Below are 10,235 nucleotides of genomic sequence, written 5' to 3'. Positions count from 1 at the left end.
CCAAGATAGTTTCTAAAATGAATTAAGCATAAGCTTCTTCTTTCCTATAATTATACATTATATAAATGAATTGGTAGATTGTTTTCATTATTATAATCTTATCATTATAATTCTTATATTGTAATTACTTACCTGATTAACTGACTCTTTCTCACTTTGATCTTTCATTTCAGGACAATTCTGAAAACAAACAAACAAAAAATACACAGAAAATCAATTATCACAGCAAAAGAATGAGAAAAACTAGAATTAATGGTGGTCAAAGTTCCTTCCTCAATTTTCTATGAAGAATTCTATGATTCACATCAACATGGACCTTGCAGACACAATGCATTCCTGTCAACCATCTGTCACTCTCTTTGTGTCCACAGTCAGGACAAGTCTACCAAGCTTTCCTCTTACAAACCATTCCTTTTCCTGTTCATTACTGCCACTTTAAATTGTTGGCCTAAAAATAAATAGACTACCAATTATTTCTCCTGCAAAAATTGACTTATACAAAATCAGTAGAGAATTTCAGTTCAAGGTCTGCAACTATGGTGAGCCTTGAGCAAACTCCCAGTAAAGAAAGGAAATGAGAACTCTTTATAGTGGAGAAAATGAAGTTGGGAAGACTATTTTTAAAAAATCCAAGTTTTTCATTCTTTGGGCAATTGCCAGGAAAAAAATAAGAGTCTTTTTTATTCCTGTGAGTTTCTGCTATCTTTGCAAGGTATAAGAGTTTTCCCCTTTGATCTCCTGACTATATTTAATTGAGGTTTCTTACATTTTTGTAAAGTAAAATCACATCCAAATTATAAACAAGCTCTTATTATTAAGCAGGGTAAATCTTTCTAGAAACTGGTGAATGGTAGCATATATTGCAAAATGAACAATTATATTAAGAAACATAAATATGCCAGCAAATTTAGAAAACTCTGCAGTGGCCACAGGACTGAAAAAGGTCAGTTTCAATTCCAATTCCAAAGAAAGGTAATGCCAAAGAATGCTCAAACTTACACACTAGTAAGTAATGCTCAAAATTCTCCACACCAGGCTTCAGCAATACGTGAACTGTGAACTTCCAGATGTTCAAGCTGGTTTTAGAAAAGGCGGAGGAACAAGAGATCAACTTGCCAACATCCACTGGATTATGGAAAAAGGAAGAGAGTTCCAGAAAAACATCTATTTCTGCTTTATTGACTATGCCAAAGCCTTTCACGGTGTGGATCACAATAAACTGGAAAATTCTCCAAGAGATGGGAATACCAGACCACCTGACCTGCCTTCTGAGAAATCTGTATGCAGGTCAGGAAGCAACAGTTATAACTCGACATGGAACAACAGACTGGTTCCAAATAGGAAAAGGAGTATGTCAAGGCTGTATATTGTCACCCTGCTTATCTAACTCATATGCAGAGGTACATCATGAGAAATGCTGGGTTGGACTAAGCACAAACTGAAATTAAGGTTGCCGGGAGAAATATAAATAACGACAGATATGCAGATGACACCACCCTTATGGCAGAAATTGAAGAGGAACTAAAAAGCCTCTTGATGAAAGTGAAAGAGGAGAGTGAAAAAGTTAGCTTAAAGCTCAACATTCAGAAAACGAAGATCATGGCATCAGGTCCCATCACTTCATGGGAACTAGATGGGGAAACAGTGGAAACAGTGGCTGACTTCTTTTTTTTGGGAGGGGTGGTGCTCCAAAATCACTGCAGATGGTGACTGCAGCCATGAAATTAAAAGACACTTACTCCTTGGAAGAAAAGTTATGACCAAACTAGATTTCATATTCAAAAGCAGAGACATGACTTTGCCAATAAAGGTCCTTCTAGTCAAGGCTATGGCTTTTCCAGCAGTCACGTATGGATGTGAGAGTTGGACTGTGAAGAAAGCAGAGTGCTGAAGAATTGCTGCTTTTGAACTGTAGTGTTGGAGAAGACTCTTGAGAGTCCCTTGGACTGCAAGGAGATCCAACCATTCCATTCTGAAGGAGATCAGCCGTGGGATTTCTTTGGAGGGAATGATGCTGAAGCTGAAACTCCAGTACTTTGGACACCTCATGTGAAGAGTTGACTCATTGGAAAAGACTCTGATGCTGGGAGGGATTTGGGGCAGGAGGAGAAGGGGACGACAGAGGGTGAGATGGCTGGATGGCATCACTGACTCGATGGACGTGAGTCTGAGTGAACTCTGGGAGTTGGTGATGGACAGGGAGGCCTGGTGTGCTGTGATTCATTGGGTCACAAAGAGTCGGACACAACTGAGCGACTGAACTGAACTGAACTGAAGACGTTTATTTGGCAAAGTACTGTTTCTGCTTTTTAATATGCTGTGTAGGTTTGTCATAACTTTTCTTCAAGGGTGCAAGTGTTTTTTTTAATTTCAACGTTGCAGTTATCATCTGCAGTAATTTTGGAGTCTAAGAATAAAGTCTCTTTGTTTCAATTGTTTCCCAATCTAATTGCCATGAAATGATTGGACTGGATACCATGATCTTAGTTTTCTGAATGTTGACTTTTAAGCCAACGTTTTCACTCCCCTCTTTCATTTTCTTCAAGAGGATATTTAACTCTTCTTTGCTTTCCTCTGTAAAGTTGGTGTCATTTGAATATATAAGGTTATTGATATTTCTTCCGGCAATCTTGATTCCAGCTTGTGTTTCATCCAGCCCATCATTTTCCAGGATGTATTCTGCATATAAGATAAATAAACAGGGTGACAATATACACCTTGATGTATGCCTTTCCCAATTTGGAAATAGTCCATTGTTCCATGTCTGGTTCTAAGTTTTACTTCTTTTTTATTTTTAATATAAATTTATTTATTTTAATTGGAGGTTAAGTACTTTACAATATTGTATTGGTTTTGCCATACATCAATATGAATCCGCCACAGGTATACACGTGTTCCCCATTCTGAACCCCCCCTCCCTCTTCCCTCCATGTACTATCCCTCTGGGTCAGCTCAGTGCACCAGCCCCAAGCATCCAGTATCACGCATCGAACCTGTACTGGTGATTTGTTTCATATATGATATTATACGTGTTTCAATGCCATTCTCCCAGGTAAGGTTGAGTGGTGTTCTCACCTTTCAAAGAATTTTCCACAGTTTGTTGTGATCCACATAGTCAAAAGCTTTGGTGTAGTCAATAAATCAAAAGTAGATTTTTTTTTTTTCTAGAACTCTCTTGCTTTTTTTGATGATCCAATGGATGTTAGTAATTTGATCTCTGATTTTTCTGCCTTTTTAAATCCAGCTTGAACATTTTGAAATTCTCAGTTCATGAAATGCTGAAGCCTCACTTGGAGAATTTTGAGCATTACTTTGCCAGTGTGTGACATGAGTGCAATTGTGTGGTCATTTGAACACTCTGGCATTGCCTTTCTTTGGGATTGGAATGAAAACCTACCTTTTCCAGTCCTGTGGCCATGGCTGAGCTTTCCAAATTTCTGGCATATTGAGTGCAGCACTTTCTCAGCATCATCTTTTAGAATTCTAAATAGCTCAACTGGAAATTCATCACCTATACTAGCTTTGTTTTTAGTTCTGCTTTCTAAGGCCCACTTGACTTCACATTTCAGGATGTCTGGCTCTAGGTGAGTGATCACATCATCGTGATTATCTTGGTTGTGATCTTTTTGGCACAGTTCTTCTGTGTATTCTTGCCACCTATTCTTAATAACATCTGCTTCTCTTAGGTACATACCATTTCTGTCCTTTATCGAGCCCATCTTTGTATGAAATGTTCCCTTGGTATCTCTAATTTTCTTAAAGAGATCTCCTGTCTTTCCCATTCTCTTGTTTTCCTCTTTTTCTTTGCATTGATCACTGAGGAAGGCTTTCTTATCTCTCCTTGCTATTCTTTGGAACTCTGTATTCAGATGCTTATATCTTTCCTTTTCTCCTTTGCTGTAGAATCTGATAAAGTATAATGCTAAGAAATAATAATTTTAAGAGTTTTTGAGGGTTAAAGAAATATCATTTGTAATACTATTCCAAATTTACTGATTGAAACATAAATTTATAAATGATTGTATTCTATCCAATTGTAAAGCAGTAAATAAAATTTTTAACTTTACACAATATATTTAATAGTATGGGTTCTACTATTTAAATAATGCTAATGGTGAAATTAATAATCAAGAAAGCATTTGATGTATGTTTTGAAGGGTGTAGTTAATGGATTAAAACAATTTTTGGTCTTAAATTCATTTAATAATTAAATTTCAACATTTTTATATCTAGGTCCAGAGACTTGAGAAGACTTCAGTCAGATATATACATACATACATATATATATATATATTTTCTTTTTAACTCTGTGGACTTTCCTTTAAAAAATTGAGAAACCTATGGAATCTTTGATAATTTTCTATGAGAAAAAAATAAAGGTAACAAAAAAAATGCTGATATTTATTCCCTAAAAATAGTTTGGCCTTTGGATTATTTATTGCAAACAAGGCTTTCAATTCTATTTTCACCACACAGCATGTATAAACTGTTCTGCATACAACAAATTGTCTTACTTAACTAAAATTCTAACTAGCATTTTTTTTCCTGAAAAGATCTCTCCTGTATACATTTGTAATTTTTATAAATTCAGTATGAATCCTTTAAATGAAACGTTTGAACACATGTATGTGTATTATATATCAAACACCTGCAGATTTTTGCATTTGTCAGTGAAAATTGAATGTTGCTTTTGGACAGCTCCATGACAAATGAGCCATTAATCGTGTTATGCTCCATGAATTCTGGACTCCATTTAGAAGGTGCCCAGGCCTCTGTAAGTAAACAAAAACGAAAAACATAAAAAATTTTATAAGAAGATTGTCTGGTTATAAGAAGATTGTCTGGTTATAAGAAGATTTTCTAAATTTAGCATTAAATTTTGTTAACATTAACTTTTGTTAACTTAACTTTTGTAAATAATAGTTTATTTATAAAATTTACTACTCAAAATTACTATATATTAGCTGTATATTTCCCTCTTTATAATGAGTAATATAGATAGAAGTTATGAAAGCATATGCACAACAATTCATTACTTTGTGTTATTTGCCATGACAATGCTATATGTAGCTGTCACATACCTCATGCAAAAAACAATGTTTACTTAATTGTACATCAGTTCAGGTCAGTCCCTCAGTCGTGTCCAACTATTTGTGAGCCCATGAATCACAGCACGCCAGGCCTCCCTGTCCATCACCAACTCCCAGAATTCACTCAGACTCGTGTCCATTGAGTCAGTGATGCCATCCAGCCACCTCATGCTCTGTCATCCCCTTCTTCTCCCGCCCCCAATCCCTCCCAGCATCAAAGTCTTTCCAATGAGTCAACAATTCGCATAAGGTGGCCAAAGTACTGGAATTTCACCTTTAGCATCATTCCTGCCAAAGAAATCCCAGGGCTGATCTCCTTCAGAATGGAATGGTTGGATCTCCTTGCAGTCCAAGGGACTCTCAAGAGTCTTCTCCAACACCACAGTTCAAAAGCATCAATTCTTCGGCGCTCAGCCTTCTTCACAGTCCAACTCTCACATCCATACATGACTACTGGAAAAGCCAAAGCCTTGACTAGACGGACATTAGTCGGCAAAGTAATGTCTCTGCTTTTGAATATGCTCTCTAGGTTGATCATAACTTTTCTTCCAAGGAGTAAGCGTCTTTTAATTTCATGGCTGCAATCCCATCTGCAGTGATTTTTGAGCCCCCCAAAATAAAGTCTGACATTGTTTCCACTGTTTCCCCATTTATTTCCCATGAAGTGATGGGACCAGATGCCATGATCTTCGTTTTCTGAATGTTGAGCTTTAAACCAACATTTTCACTCTCCTCTTTCACTTTTATCAAGAGGCTTTTTAGTTTCTCTTCAGTTTCTGCCATAACGGTGGTGTCATCTGCATATCTGAGGTTATTGATATTTCTCTTGGCAATCTTGATTGCAGCTTGTGTTTCTTCCAGTCCAGCGTTTCTCATGATGTAAGTTATATATAAGTTATATATATATATATATATATATATATATATATATGTTTCTCATATAAGTTATATAAGCAGGGTGACTATATACAGCCTTGACGTCCTCCTTTTCCCATTTGAAATCAGTCTGTTGTTCCGTGTCCAGTTCTAACTGTTGCTTCCTGACCTGCATACAGATTTCTCAACAGGCAGGTCAGGTGGTCTGGTAGTCCCTCCATTAGGGACTTTAGATGCCTTAAAAAAATTCATTACTCTTCCAAGTAGTTTTCAAATCTTGATAGACAAGCATATAATATGTCCAAATAGGGGGAAAGTAAAATAAAATGAAAAAAAAAATATTTACAGGATTTAAAAAAAAACATATGCTCAACATAGTAATGGAAGTTGTAAAACATATTTGCAGATTCCTTGACATAATGCTTGTTAAGAAATCAAGTTTACTTCCCTTTTTATTGAATTTACTGAGTTGTTTGCAATTTACTTCTGCCACAGTATAAAGTGACAAAACTTGTAATCTGCGAATTCCCAACATGTTCTTTGGCTGCTTACTTTGGAAGAAGTTGTTTTTATGTAAAAAATCTGAACAATCTGAACACCTTGAGATTCTCAGCCTGAGGAGACCAAAATATGACACCCAGATTCCCAGCACCAGAAAAGCTCTCCGTATCTGCAGTCCCAATCAATGTCTGACTGCAACAATTTAGAAATTCATAACATAGAATTGAGTCAATTGAGCCGTTTATGAAATCTGAACCAAAATAAAATGAGTAATTTGAAGATGTTAAATTTGAAAGTAATTCATCATACAACAATAGCAGGGACAAAATATTTTCACGTATGTGGCAGTGTATTTGATCAATATGTGTATAACAATATTCAAAGGGCTACAATATCCAAAAATAATGGTGGATAATCAGATATTCATTAACTAAGATATTCCATTATAATATTTATTAAATAAATGATAACCATTACAGAATAAGTTTATTTTGCTGTTGTTTGATTTTAATAAAATGCAACTGATTAGAATTGTCACAAATACAGTAAAATTAGCCCTTCTTGTAAATTCCAGTTTAAGGCTTTTGTTACCATTCAGAGAACCAGTTTCTCCAATGGAAATCATTAATATTTAGGTTGGTGTATATGTAACTGTAATTTTGATCCATGAATTTTAAATTATTATAATAGGCTTAAGCACATAATTATTAATCATAGTAGAAACCATTACAATCAGCAGATTTTCATCAATGATAACTAAGTTTGTTTATTCTTGCAGCATAAAAATCCATGCTTCAGGATTCAGTGAATTCTTGGAAAGTATTTTCTGCTTCCTGCTGATTGTTGAATAATTTTCTCTGAAAAAAGTTGTCGAGATGCCTGAAGAAATGGTAATCAGTTAGTGAGAGGTAAGGTGATTATGGTGGATGAGGCAAAACTTTGTAGTCCAATTCATTCAACTTTTGAAGTGTTGATTGTGTGATATGTGGCCAGGTGTTACTGTGCAGAATTGGGCCCTTTCTGTTGACCAGTGCTGAGTGTAGTTGTTAAAGATTTCAGTGTATCTCATTGATTTGCTGAGCATACTCCTCAGATGTAATGATTTTACCAGGATTCAGAAAGTTGTGGGCTCCCTTTGTGGCTTAGCTGGTAAAGAATCTTCCTGCAATGACGGAAACTTTTGTTCCATCCCTGGGTTGGGAAGATCCCCTGGGGAAGGGAAAGGCTCCATACTCCAGTATTCTGGCCTGGAGAATTCAATGGACTCTATAGTCCATGGAGTCATAAAGAGTAGGACACGACTGAGCAACTTTCACTTCACTTCAGAAAGTTGTAGTGCTTCATACCAGCAGCAGATCACCAAACAGGGATCATGACCGTTTTTGTTGCAAGTTTCACTTTGGGAAGTGATTTAGAGCTTCTTCCTGGTACAGCCACTCAGTTGGTCATTGCGAGTTGTTGTACAAAACCAATTTTTATTAAACATCACAATCCAATCACGAAATGGTTTACTGTTGTTGCATAGAATAAGAGAAGATGACACTTCAAAAAGATGATGTTTTTGACTTGCGGTCAGTGCAAGAAGATACCATTTATCAAGTTTTTCACCCTTCCAATTTGCTTCAAATGCTGAATGACCATAGAATAGTCGATGGTGAATTCTTCCACAACTTCTAGTGTAATTGTAAGACGATCAGCTTCAAAGTACCTCTCAATTTGTTGTTGTCAAATTCCAATGGCCAGTCACTGCTCCTCATCATCAAGGTGCTTGCTTTCTTGGAAAATTTTATTGAACCACCACTGTATTGTAAATTCATTAGGAATTCCTAGACCAAATACTTTATTAATGTTGCAAGTCAACTCAACTGTTTTCTGACCCATTTTGAATTCTAATAAGATAATTGCTAGAATTTGCTTTTTGTCTAAAATCACGTCCCTTGTCAAAACTAAATATAAAATAAAAAGCACATAATAAGACATTACTTAATAAGAAAATATTAAGAAGAGGTGGCAAAAATACACAGAACTATAGAAAAAAGGTCTTCATCTCCCAGATAACCACAATGTATGATCACCAACCTAGAACCAGACATCCTGGAATGTGAAGTCAAGTGGGTCTTAGGGAACATCATTATGAACAAAGTTAGTGGAGGTGATGCAATTTCAGTTGAGCTATTTCAAACCCTAAAAGATGATGCTGTGAAAGTGTTGCACTCAATATGCCAGCAAATTTGGAAAACAGCCATGACCACAGGACTGGAAAAGGTCAGTTTTCATTCCAGTCCCAAAGAAAGGCAATGCCAAAACATGTTCAAACTACCACAAAATTGCACTCATCTCACACACTAGCAAACTAATGCTCCAAATTATCCATTCTAGGCTTCCACAGTACATGAAACATGAATCCAGACATTCAAACTGAATTTCAAAAAGGCAGAAGAACCAGAGATCAAATTGTCAAAATTTGTGGGATCATCAAAAAAGCGAGAGAGTTTCAGAGACATATCTACTTCTGCTTTATTAACTCTGCCAAAACCATTGACTATGTGGATCACAACAAACTGCGGAAGCTTCTTAAAGAAATGGGAATACCAGACCACTTTACTTTCCTTGGGAGAAGTCTGTATGCAGGTCAAGAACTAACAGTTATAATTGGACATGGAAAAGCGGACTGGTTCCAAATAGGGAAAGGAGTAGGTCAAAGCTATATATTGTCACCCTGTTTATGTAACTTATATGCAGAATACACCATGCCAAGGGCACAAGCTGGAATCCAGATTGTCAAGAGAAATATTAATAACCTCAGATATGCAGCTGACATCACCCTTATGGAAGAAAGTGAAGAGGCACTAAAGAGCCTCTTGATGAAAGTAAATGAGGAAAGTGAAAAAGTTGGCTTAAAACTGAACATTCAAAAAGCTAAGGTCATGGCATCTGGTCCCATCACTTCATGACAAATAGATGGGAAAACAATAGAAACAGTGACAGACTTTATTTTGGGTGGCACCAAAATCACTGCAGATGGTGACTGCAGCCATAAAAGTAAAAGAAAAGCTCCTTTGGAGAAAAGTTATGTCAAAACTATACAGCATATTAAAAAATAGAGATGTTAACTTTGCCTACAAAGGTCTGTCTAGTCAAAGCTATGGTTTTTCCAGTAGTCATGTATGAATGTGAGTGTTGGAACATAAAAGAAAGCTGAGAAACTGATGCATTGATATTTTTGAACCGTGGTGTTGGAGAGGACTCCTGAGAGTCCCTTGGACTACAAGAAAACCAACTAGGCAATCCTAAAGGAAATAAATCCTGAATATTCATTGGAAGGATTGGCCATGAGTCTGAAGCTCCAATACTTTGGCCACCTGATGGGAAGCACTAACTCACTGGAAGAGACCCTGAAGCTGGGAAAGTTTGAAGCCAGGAGGAGAAGGGGATGACAGAGGATGAGATGGTTGAATGGCATCACTGTCTCAATGGACATGACCTTGAGCAAACTCCGGTAGTTGGTGATGAGCAGGGAAGCCTTACATGCTGCAGTCCATGGGGTTGCAAGGAGTTGGACATGACTGAGCTACTGACTGAATGAATAAAACATTAGGAAAAAAAAAATTAAGTAAGACATGTGGTGACTGCAGCCAGGCAATTAAAAGACGCTTACTCCTTGGAAGAAAAGTTACGACCAACCTAGATAGCATATTCAAAAGCAGAGACATTACTTTGCCAACAAAGGTCCGTCTAGTCAAGGCTATGGCTTTTCCAGTAGTCATG

Source organism: Ovis canadensis, chromosome 10 (genome assembly GCF_042477335.2).
Source record: "Ovis canadensis isolate MfBH-ARS-UI-01 breed Bighorn chromosome 10, ARS-UI_OviCan_v2, whole genome shotgun sequence".
Lineage (NCBI taxonomy): Eukaryota > Metazoa > Chordata > Mammalia > Artiodactyla > Bovidae > Ovis > Ovis canadensis.
Note: the sequence above shows the minus strand (reverse complement) of the source record.